This window comes from Vanessa tameamea, chromosome 13 (genome assembly GCF_037043105.1).
Source record: "Vanessa tameamea isolate UH-Manoa-2023 chromosome 13, ilVanTame1 primary haplotype, whole genome shotgun sequence".
NCBI classification, from domain to species: Eukaryota; Metazoa; Arthropoda; class Insecta; order Lepidoptera; family Nymphalidae; genus Vanessa; species Vanessa tameamea.
In genome coordinates, this window is record NC_087321.1 from 11,207,628 (window position 1) to 11,220,138 (window position 12,511).

Sequence of the window (12,511 nt, forward strand, 5' to 3'; positions counted from 1 at the left end):
CATTACGAATTCCGGACAACATACATGTGGAGATTTACTAGTTCAATAAAAAACCAGTAAACTTGGTCTTATTTGTTAAATATAAGTATCCTAACACAAAATAGTTATGAATATTACTTTTTCATATTTTTACTATTTGAATAATGTATAAGATTTCGCAGTCTGTTAAAAAAAAAAAATTGTCACTCAAATCGTTGACCTTATTCGTTTCTATGCTATCCAATTTTACGGAAATAATAAATGATTGCTTTCGAATCTTAAAGAGGTATTACTTTTCACACGGACATAAAAGTGACTGTCTTAGTATTATATTAGTCACTTTTCGTTTTAACGCAATAAAAAACTGTAGGCCTTCTTCCGGAATACAGATTCGCCGACAAACGATATCCGTTCGCGTAGAGGCCCTGATTAATTATTAAAATATTGACTCCCCGCAGTCTATACACGTTTGATGAGCCGGTATTTTAATCGTTAATTACCATAAATACTTAATACGACCGGCGATTTGAAGTGGATTGATTAAAGTGTTTGATACGCTCGATTCCTATCCAAATAAAAAATCTACCAAATATGGATACGAGATGTCGGTTATTCTGTCAAACGATATCTTTAGTTGGCTCTGAACAGTGCATTGTGCGAGGATGTAGTACAATCTGACGGAATTATCGGCATCATGCTTAGTCTACAGTCTGCTGGGAGTATTGTGCCGTGTGGTTCGATGGCCGCGTTCAGACAGCCTTATCCCAAATCCGTGTGGTTAGGTCGGACCAAACATAAGTTTGTTCATAACGCTATAAAATAATATTTGGGTTTCTTTATTGAATTTAATTTATTAAATTTTATCTTTACTAGGATTCATTACAATGTCATAATATATAATTTTGAATGTACCTAAGCTGATACAAAAATAGTATTTATTTAGATATTTTATAATATGACTAAATTATTTATATAGGTGGTCTATTAATAAGTTTTCGTTCTGGCGTTCTGTTGTAAACAGATTTGATTCAACAGACAATTAATGCTAAGATTAAAGATATATTAAAGACTAACAAGGCATTATAATCATTTGTATATACACAGCATATAATAATAGGTAAATTAATGACCATTGTAGAATAATGAACGCATTGCTCGTATTTATTTAGCTGAGTACACGTCTGACTCATTATGATTTATACTATTACGTTTTTGAATTACTATTTTCTTAAAATATAGACTCTTTATTTTATAAATTTTGTAGTAAAAATTGGCTTGGAGTAAATTGAGACTACTTTTAAAAAGTAAGTTTTTTTTTTTTTATTTTGGTCGAAATTATATAATTTAGCTCTGGAATTACTATATTTATTTGTCATTTACTAAATATATCAACAGAATAAATTTATCTTTAGTTTAATTAAATTACATTTTTTTATAGTAAACCAAAGGCATTCTTATACTGTTTAACATAAGTATTATGTAGTCATTAAGAAATAATTATGTTTGTATTTTTAAATATAATAAATATCTCGAAATATATATAAATTTCTGTATCAAAATTCAACCATAGCCCAAAAATATAAATATTTAAATCTCTAACACGAATATAGCCGAAAACGATCATGTCCGACTTAGATTCGAGTTCATGTCCGGATTGTTTATTCTTGATCAAATTCCATCTTAGAATACAGCAAACCGGTTTTTATTCGTATGTGTTCCGTAGGTAATAAGTTAATGTGTTACATGATTTATTGTGACAAATTTAATCGCTTCTAGTTGATCTAAAATATTTTCTGATGGACTAGACCAGGTACTAAACTCTATTTAACTTATGATATGGAAACCAAACGAATCTGTAGACGTATTCTGTAAGTAGAAACTCGAAAATCACCGCAGAACACGAACTAGAAGACTATAATCGTTAATTTATAGGATACACATATCAAAATTAAGCCGGTTGTCAACATTTCACGAATAAGATATGAAGTGAATTCTTACAGAATCGCACTGCCATGCCGTTTCCAATTTCAAATTTGTGACGCAAGTCTAACAAGACCTAATAAAAAATTTCGACTCAATAGAGTTATAGGTTAATACGAACAACGTTAAGTATTCATGGTTATATATATTAAAAAAAAAAAAATTAACTATTATATATTTCTGATTCTTTTTAAACTATTTATTATGACATCTACCATTTTTTAACAATGCGTCAAGTCTCGTATTATAACTATTCTTTAGCTTTATAATATGGACAATGACATCGAGAATTGATTTAAGTAAACATATCGTAGGGTGACATCATTTATTAAAATATTTATTGGATATGAGTCAATCGTCTATTGCATTATTAGAGTAACCATAAATACGACCATTGATGAGACAACGTGTATTATTGATAAAACATATTATGATCATGTCTTGACCTATTTCTGTCACGGTGGACCATTCTCAGGTGACATTAGTTAGCAAATTGACAACAACTGACTCTAGTAGCGAGACATACTGCACAAGTAATAAATGTTGTTACCGTAGTCTTATTTAATGCGGGACAGTAAAAATGCAATTAAAAGCATAAAAACTCAAGCTCTCAATGTTAGTGGCGATGCGATGGCGCCTTGGCGAAGTAAGGGATGGCTAACATTTCTTACAGCGCTGATGTCTATAGGCGTTGGTGACCACTTACCATCAGGTGGTCTATTTACCAATCCTAAAAAAAAATTAAGTTGATCAAAGTCTTCTTTTGTACCACAGTTGAGTAGTTGATTTAGATGAATGAAATATTTTAGAGGATACTATGGTAAAAAAATATTAATGCAAAATTAATTTGTAAGATATTAAGTTATATTTATATAGACACGTAGTATATGTCAGCTATTTTATATATATTACGTGTCTACTACGTTACAATTGCGTACATTTTTTTCTTAGATTATAGATTTGTTTTCGACTTGACAATAAATCCTAAAAATATAGAAAAGATGGGCAGCCTACTTTTAATCCGGTACAGTATATTATCATAAAAAAACGATTGTTTTCCCCTTTAAATATATTTACAGGAAAAAAGAAATGTACCGTAGTATATTATTATCGTACAAACAGCCCCATTAATTTGTAAGCTCTTAATTATGCAGAAATGCAAAACAATCGCGTTGTTTGGCGACAAATTAATAAATGCTAAAAATATACAAATTCGAAACAAATAAATTTCCATATCTAAATCGACCACAAGATTACGATATACGAAGATTTGCTCCAGTTACCTCAATCGTTAACAAAACGAAGGCCGTTTATAATCCATTATTTCATAACTTTTAAATAATACAACAATTTCATAGGTATTTAATCTGTGTAGACATGAATAAAAACTTTTTGATAAAGAAAAAATGGCGCAGACCTTTATACCAGGCGTCAATGACCTGAGCTATGAACTCCCATGCTACAGCTGATTGAATCTGAATAAACATTTATTAAGAATTATGTAATAACGATTCAAATCAAACTATAATAAATGAGGCATGAAATTTAATCAATGTAATAAACGCGTTAGGTCATATTGTTTACAGCTTTTAGATGTGGCATAATGTAACGCGCAATGAGGAATACAAAACAATATATTATTGATTAAACATAAGTCAAGGAATGACAAAATTTAAATTTGGAAACACCTATTCTATTTTTGTAAAACAGAAATAAAATGACATCTTTGTCAAGTCGCTTTTAATTATTGACATTTGGATTTTTTTTTATATTAATTTATATATAATTTTTATATTACAGTTTGACTCCAATTAGTAATAAATTACGGTTTTTGTAGTTTGCATATAGGTTCATATTTTTTGTAATCAACTTCTATTTTATAAGACTTTGGCCTTATTCTATTTATATTTTTATTATCGTAGAAAGTAATCGTAGATTCAAGTTTTATTTTAAATAGGAATTAATATTTTAATAGCGTTCTATTTTTAACATTGCTTTGCTGTATTCATAAGAAAAATTTAGTATTCATAATTCGAATGCATTCGCCTTCATACTCTGTGTTCACCTCTTTCTAATTATGAATTTATGTTGCAATTTTGTGCATGTGACCCAATTCTCCGTTTTCGGCGAAGCGAATCAAAAGCTTTTCATTACTTTTAGGGAAATACTTGATCTTTTTAATTTATATTTTGGCCAATTAAAGTATCTATATGGAAAATTAAATATAAACATGTTGCAAACTATAAAAAATCTGAACTTTAGAATACGTTTAAACCTTTAGAAATATTATATTTTTCAAGTGTAATTAATAAAAATAATTTTAAGTAAAGTCTAAGTCATCGACCTCAGTTCGCGAAAAGACACTCACCTCGTTCAAGCCAAAACTCGATTATAATACATCCGACAATGCACATTCCCGCTGCATCACTTTACGAAAACTCCCAAACTTTGTACTATATTAAAAAAAAAAAACATATATCGATTCCGCTTATCACCTTATCTATCACTTGTGAATCTATGACGCAAGTTTCCGAACGATTATGACCTCCTTTTTTTGTACAATAAGTCACACTGTCAAGTTTATTAAAGAAGAATTATTAAAATTTGACGTTTACGTTAACGGACAGTAACCGTCGTGGTGTCGGTTGACATGAAACCCATGCAAGCGTTGGCGGTAAACTGGCGTCAGCCGCGAGACCGGTCAAGTGAGAGCTCGCGTTGTGTCATCATGCGTTTTCCATTTGCTACACAGTGTTCGTTTTGTACTGAATAGTGTAATGCAGATGATACGATTCCGAAATTAAAATGACACAAGATTATATAAACAGTTCGATGAATGTGGAACTTGTTACTTCTGAACTGAATATAAATAAGAGTAGGTAATCTTAAATTCATACTAGCTGCTCATAAAGCCTGTGTTTAAACGTAGAACACATGTTTTAATCATTCGTTAATTATATGTAAAGAATATATATGATTATATACAACCTTCTTGTTGAACAAATAAATTCCTTGCAATGTGTTTAGTAATTATTACATATATTATGTCATAAAGTTTATGAGAAATATTCTTAATAGAAAAATCGTTAAGTAATTTCTATTAAAATAATTTCTATGCCATTAACTTTTGAGCAAGGTAATATTTCTGTAACACTGTGTAATTAAAACTGTGTTTATATGTGTGTGTTAAGGTTTGAATGTTTATGCTAATAGGTTAATCACCCACCAAGGATTGTTCGAGCACGTTTTTAAGATCAGCGATGTTACTATGGATCGCCTAACATACATAAATTATTTAATTGTCGATTAATTGCCTTCAAATTGTTATTTTGATCGGATTACTTCCATATCAAGGTATCGAAATTAAGTTAATTAAAATTAAGTTAATTAAAAATAATTTAAATAACAAGCTTATATTAAATTCTTGTATGAATGGTATGACGTAATTATTTAGTACTATAAGTTTGTGCAAAATTTCAGCTCAAACGATTTTTTTGGAACAGGTTTGACTTCAGTTACAAGATTAGATCAACGGTTAAAACATTATATTTGTATGTGTATGTGCGTTTGTGTGTGTGTGTAGTATGACATCAGAGAAATGTGTACTTTCCAGCGTAACATAGGTTTTGGGAGACATTAATTATATTACTCTGCAAACGGAGCTACGGGTAAATTCACGAATAAGGAAAGATTAAAACATGCATGCAAGTTGTATATAAAATTTCAAAACAAACATTACGAGGAAAAGGAAATAAATAAAGTACGGCCTTCCGCGATCAGGAAGGTTGTAATAGGAATAACGTATAAAATTAAATTATACGGTGAATATCACATGCGCTTCATGTAAACATAACTCATTTTATGGTATAAAAATCTAGAAAAGTCTATATATATTTTTTAATTTCAAAACGTGTTAGGAATATGTCATTTAAAAGTCGTAAAATTGTCTTTTTTTAAAATCTCACTGTTTTTGATTATATTTGGCGGTACGCCAGATGCACTATACCCGTAATAATTATATCCATTAAAGTTTTTGTTTTGTGTGTTTATATCTCATTGTTAATAAGTATTATTTTTAAGAAGAAACTTGTAACAGTTGTTTCTTAAGTTTTTATATCAAATATTTATAACATTTAATTATGTTTATATATATGTAATTATTAATATAATGGTTACTCCTTTTAAGTGCACCATGCTAGTTATTGAAAAGCTTACACACCTTTAATATACATACATATAATAAAATTGAAGTGGCTATTTCTTCATATTAAAATAACCGTTTTTTACTTAATGTTTATTGTATACACGGTACATATACCAAAATAACATATTTTTCAATATTTGTCTGTCTGTCTGTTTGTTCCGGCTAATCTCTGGAACGGCTGGACCGATTTTGACGGGACGTTCACTGGCAGATAGCTGATGTAATAAGGAGTAACTTAGGCTACAATAATAACGTTTTTGTTAAATTCAAACGCGCTCGAAGTCGCGGGCACCGCTAGTTACTAATATAGGTGGAGTAACAGAATTACTTATAAAACGATTTAAAGAATTACTGATATATCCCACACACATAAGCTATGATTAAATATTGTATGAATCACATCTCAGATCCTTGTGTCGCGTCGAGATGACGAAGCCGGTTTTATTTTTAAATTACTCATTTCAAATGTATTGAAATTTTTGAGGCTCGAACTAGACAACGATTTGGATATGTCACAGTAAAATTGTAAATACCGTTATATTATAATCTATCTCGCGAGATTGTGAACTGTCGAAAGATTGTGAACCGTTACATACTGCTTACAATTTAACGCATTACTTTTCGGTAGATTATAATCTACCGAAGCTAATTAAAGTTAAATTTAAAAAACTCTAACCTAACCTAACCCAAATATAAACTTTCGAAATTGTTGACGTTTAATTTTGAGTAGTGTATTTACAATTCTACGGTGATATATATAATCCCTGTACTAACTCCTGCTTACTACGTCATTAGTTCAGATGCCAGTTTATATGGCTGTAGATCATAAGTTACTGGGTTCGGGACCGGTCGGGTCAATACAAGTTATTGAGATTTTCCGTTAAGAAATTATGATTAGTTAGTTGACACTGTTAGTTGGGCGTATTAATATTTTACGCTATTCACTTGGTTGTATCATGATATATTCAACCCACCAATCAGCAATATGTGTCTTAAAGTTTAGTGAGTCAGTGTAACTACAGGCACGAGAGGCATAAGTATTGGACAACAAGTATAAGTATTGGACAACATCACATACATTACTTTGATGTAAGTAGCTAAAGCACTTGTGTTATGGAAAATCAGAAGTAACGACGGCACCACATACACCCAGACCTAAAACAACATAGAAAACTAATGAACTTTTTCTACATCGACTCGGCCGGGAATCGAACCCGGGACCTCGGAGTGGCGTACCCATGAAAACCGGTGTACACACTACTCGACCACGGAGGTCGTCATAACGTCTTAGTTCCCAAGCTTGGTGGCGCATTGGTGACCCAAGGAAGGGCGATTATTTTTACAGCCCCATTGACTATGGATTGTGATTACCATTCAATAGGTGGCAATTTGTCCGTGCGCATACCGATTATAGCGTAAAATCTTCTTCTGGAAAATAAGAAATGTGATACCGATTCAATCGACATTTGACTTCACTGCCTTCCCCCCTTATTAATAAAAGTTATCTAGAAATTGTTACATTGTTACACATTGCTTTATCTCTTTCTTTCTATTGTCAATTTACTGATGCTAGAAAGAGAGATCGGCTTGTAACGTCAGCGTCAATGGAAGGCCGTCAGTGTTTTAATTTGTCCTTTCTCATAAGTAATGTTAATTTACCTTTAAGTATCTGCTTTGAATGATAATGTTTACGAGTAAGGATAATGGTGAAAGCCATTGCCATTATCGTTATTGCAAGTATGTAGTTAGTTTCATCTTTATGACTAAACAAATATGTATAAATTATTAGGAAATTATAATAGTGAAAACATATTGTTAGTAGCTGCAATTAATTAATAAATGACTTTGTTGTTTATTCATAATATATTATAAAATATTTATTAAGAACTTAATTAAAAATAAAAAAAAAATAGCTGAAGAAATTATGACCGCGTGGAATGGTGGCTAGAATTATAGCAGCATTTTCCCGTTGAATCTCAATTTCGATCCTCTGGATATAAACTATATAGATTTATACATATATCTTGTATAATAATATATTGCGTAATAGTGTGTTCATCAAAATTACAAAGCACAATGAGACACTTCAATGTCTTCAATGTTATGTTATCAATATTCATTTCATTGTGTTTAAAATTTTTAGGGTTCCGTACCCGTTCCGTGTCCGTCCTTCGGTCAGTTTATCTGTCTGTCACCAAGCTGTATCTCATGAACCGTGATAGTTAGCCTTGAAATGTTTACAGGTGATGTATTTCTTTGTTACTAAAAATAGATTAAAATAAATATTTAAGGGGGCTTCCATTCAACAGACACCAATTTTGCCGTTTTATCGATAATGGTACGAAACCCTTCGTGCGCGAATCCTACTCGCACTTGGTTTATTATTTTAGATGTAAGTAATAAATATGTTGCTTTATTTTTTGTCTGTAATAAATTGAGAGTCATGTCCTCCAGACTAATTTCGGTCACAGCAGCTATTCCTTAATTAACTGCACAGTTATTGTGTTAAGTGTGTGCGTAAACACAGGTGCACTCTGCATTCCCGAATTCTCGTAATTCAGTGAGACGACAATGACAAAAGCTCTCATCCAGTACGTTTACATGCTTTACAAGGTACTGGGTAGTAAACTGCCAACTTCAAATTTCCGAGAGCTTACTGGGAATTTCCAAACCCAAAAATTCGGTATCTAGAATCTGCTGCCTTATATAGCAATAAAATAGGTACATTAATATTATAAGTATGTACGTCCAGAACCTTTCTCTGAGATAGATTACATCAACTCATTAGAATACGGTAATCGTGTGAATCGGATTTAACAATGACATTAAAGTATTTACTTGGTGTATGCGTATTGGGTCTACATATTTGGAATTGTTTATAGTTAGTTAAAAGGTCAAATAATTTAATAATAATAATAAAATATTAAAATAATTAAAAAAATCAAATTCAAATAAAATAATTCTTTAATATTTTTCAAAAACAAAGTTAGCTCATAAAATCCACATTTCTAAAATGTTTACTGCCCCTGAAAAAGTTCAATCTTAGGATCAAGGGCTCTACATCCTTTTCGAGGCACCAACCAACCAAGCAACTTCCACACTTCGGACTGATACTTTACGAGTGTAGAACTCAATTTCTTTTTTAAGTTTTTTGTTTTTTCTGATCTGAAATTTGACCCAGATCCATGGAGTATGTATGTGGCCTTATATGGTAGCCAGTAGACCAAAAGGAAAATATAATATGATAAAAGCAGTGAAAGTCTATTTATTTCGTTAACTCCCTAATGTTGTTCATTCAAAAAGAGATAAAGATTGAGTACATCAAGAATAGAGGGCTGATTGAATCACATAGCATAGTATTCATACGTGTGGTATTTTGGTATAGAATTATGCGTGTGTGAATACTGATTATATAATTTGTATGCTCATTTTTTAACGTAAAAAAAACTATTAATAATAAAGCCCTTTTATTCCGAACCACAGTACAAATACCAAACAATACAATATTTATTTATTTATTTATAATATGTCACGCAGTTCGGCGTGCCTCTTGGCATAGGCCTCCTCCAGCTCTCTCCATTGAGCTCGATCCTCCGCGACTCTAGTCCAAAATTAATAAACTATTAATAAGCTATAAATAGCTGGCTATTTATGTAGGTGATTTAAAACATGTTTTATGTTTACATGGTTGAATGAATTTTAGTATATTACGTATGTACAAAGTTCCCGTTGCGCCGGCGCATGAGAGAGATGCAGAGCTGAGAATATAATTACACATGAAACTTAATTTTATTTTTATTGAAATTAATTTTATTCAAAGTATCATATATATGTTTATGCATAAAAAAGGGAGCAGCGATGTTATTTAAAATTCGAATCGAAACCCTTTCAACGGATAAGATCTCTAGCCGACTAGACAATTATTGATAAAAAATCAACAGAAAAATTAAATTATTTATTTGATTACAACCTAGGTCATTTAACCCAGAACCTCGAGGTCTGGTCTGGTCCTCGGCGTCCTAAGCCAGCCACTATACCGACTATCCTCAAATATTCTCATCACAAACGTTTCTTGACTATGTTTTAAACGTTACAACAGAACTTATATCAATGTAATAAAGATATATCGAATGGCATCATAAATTGATTAACCTAGAATGTCTATTACTAATACAAACTTCTCAGATACGTCATACAATCTCATCAATAGCGTTTTATTTGAACGTTTCAGGGTTTTCAAAGTGTTTAAAACATTTTTTAAATCTATATTTATAAATATTATTAAATACACATCCTTATTTAGTATTTCAAATATTTATTCTATTTATAAAAAAATTACATTAAATTTACTTGTAAATTTAATGTAATTTTAGTTACATAGTTTTGTTATTTTAATAAAGATGAATTGATGAATTTAAGTCGCGATAGATCATAATGACGTCTGGTTTGCAGTCAGTTCAAGCACCATCGAATTTTTATGCCTTTAATTTCTCTTTTTATTTAGTTTTGTTCACAGTGTTGAAGGAAAACTAATGTTGGATATATTACCGCACGGTGGAGCTTCGTGGTATAAACTCTAAACTTTTTGGTAAAAAGACTACATCTGCCTAGCAATTACGCTTAATGGGCTGTTAATTTATGTAACGATATGATTTATTGATATGTTTATTTTAAATACACCTTTAATGATTTATGGAAGGATTGTATACATATACAACTGTATAATTCCCGATTTAAATACAGTGATTGTTAGCTGAACTTCCGACTTCACCGTGCGAAATTTATACTTTACCTATAGCCCTTGGAGGAGTGAATTAAAAAAGACCTATGACCTCTCCCGGAATTCAATCTATCTCTATACCAAATTCTATCTAAATCGGTTCGGCGACTTAAGCTTGTAGAGGTGGCAGAGTTACTTTCGCCTTTTTAATATTAGAATTGATTAAAAAATCATTAAGACTGTTGACAGTAAACGTCTGTATATATACGTATACATACGTCATCAAAATTATATAGTTATCGAGTCTTCTATACCGTCCCTGAAGTTGTTACTTTTTTTTTTTAAATAATTGTAAATAATTTTCATCTTGACATGTTTCTTGAACGTATTGAAACAAGTCTACCTTCTTCTCTATAACCTCTGCCGTGTCAACCCTGACGTCTCTGACTGCACGTTCAATTAAGATAAATTCCCGATAAATTAGACCCACAAGGTTTGTCATACATATGTAATATAGTGCTTTCATTGATATTTGTTAGCAATATTTCTGTGTAAATTAAGAGCGTATTGCAATCAACAGTCTTTTAAATCAAAACGAAGTCATTTCTTCAATGTATTATTTTTATATAAAAGACACACAGTCCGACAAGAAAGAACATAGTCTTAATTGCGAGAAATACTAGTTCATATAAAGATAAAGTTAAGCAGAACTTTGCTACTGTTATTCGTTAGTCAGATTTGTATCAATATCTATACAATCCCTATTAATATAAAAAATGCGAAAGTAACTCTCTCTGTTACCTGTTTACCTCACACCTGAACCGATACAGATGAAAATTGGGATGGAAATAGTGTGTGTCCTGAGGAAGGACATAGGTTACTTTTTATCAAGTGGAAAACATCCTATAAGTAAATAATAATATACATGTATAATTATTATTCTTTCTTTGCGTGTCAATTACGTGAAATGTACTGAACGTTTTAGTATCAGCTTATCACCATTCGATTCTGAATTGTCCGTAGATGATTATAGGCTATTCATGGTTTTGAATTGTTTTGATCCGGATTTTTTTTAATGACCAGCATTGTGGTCTATTAAAAAGGCGGGTAGAAGACAAACAACTTGTTTTTTGTATTTTTAAGTAAATAGTTACTTTTCTTTCCTGGCTTCAAAGAGGTAGGATTAGGATGTACATGAAACTCTTATATTTAAGGACAAACATACAAATAAAAAACTTGTTTTTTTTTATATATACAATAAGAAGAACAAAAGTTTAAAAGTTTAAAGAACTTTTAAATTTATGAGAAGATGTATTTGAACTTATATATTTAAGATATAAATTGATATTATACCTTTACGTTTGAGATATAAGACTTTATTAAAATAGAGAAACAACAATAACTGAACATAAAATAAATTAAAAGATTAATAAATAATTCAATTGCTCAAACGATGAAGTGTAAGTAACTATTACAAAATTGCTGATTGCAATCGAAATTATTCGATTACACATAATTGTGTAATATTTTGGAAATATCCATTAAAATATATTTTTTATTCTTTTCATTACGTTAGCTATTATTGGGACTTATTATTTTATTTTTCCGGTTTGAAAGGACGCAGGAAG

General features: G+C 30.7%; 1 protein-coding gene across 2 annotated transcripts in view; it reads right to left on the reverse strand.

The window, feature by feature from the left end:
* Window positions 1-12,511, reverse strand: part of LOC113400653 (unconventional myosin IC) — a 47,506-nt gene that overhangs the window by 32,349 nt on the left and 2,646 nt on the right. Inside the window, exon 1 of one of the 2 annotated variants that reach the window (XM_064216601.1) lies at window positions 4,328-4,641. The exons of the other annotated variant lie outside the window; for it this stretch is intronic. The gene's annotated coding sequence lies outside the window, so the exon portion shown is untranslated. Of the gene's footprint in view, window positions 1-4,327; window positions 4,642-12,511 lie in introns of those variants that run through there. 2 annotated transcript variants of the gene reach the window in all.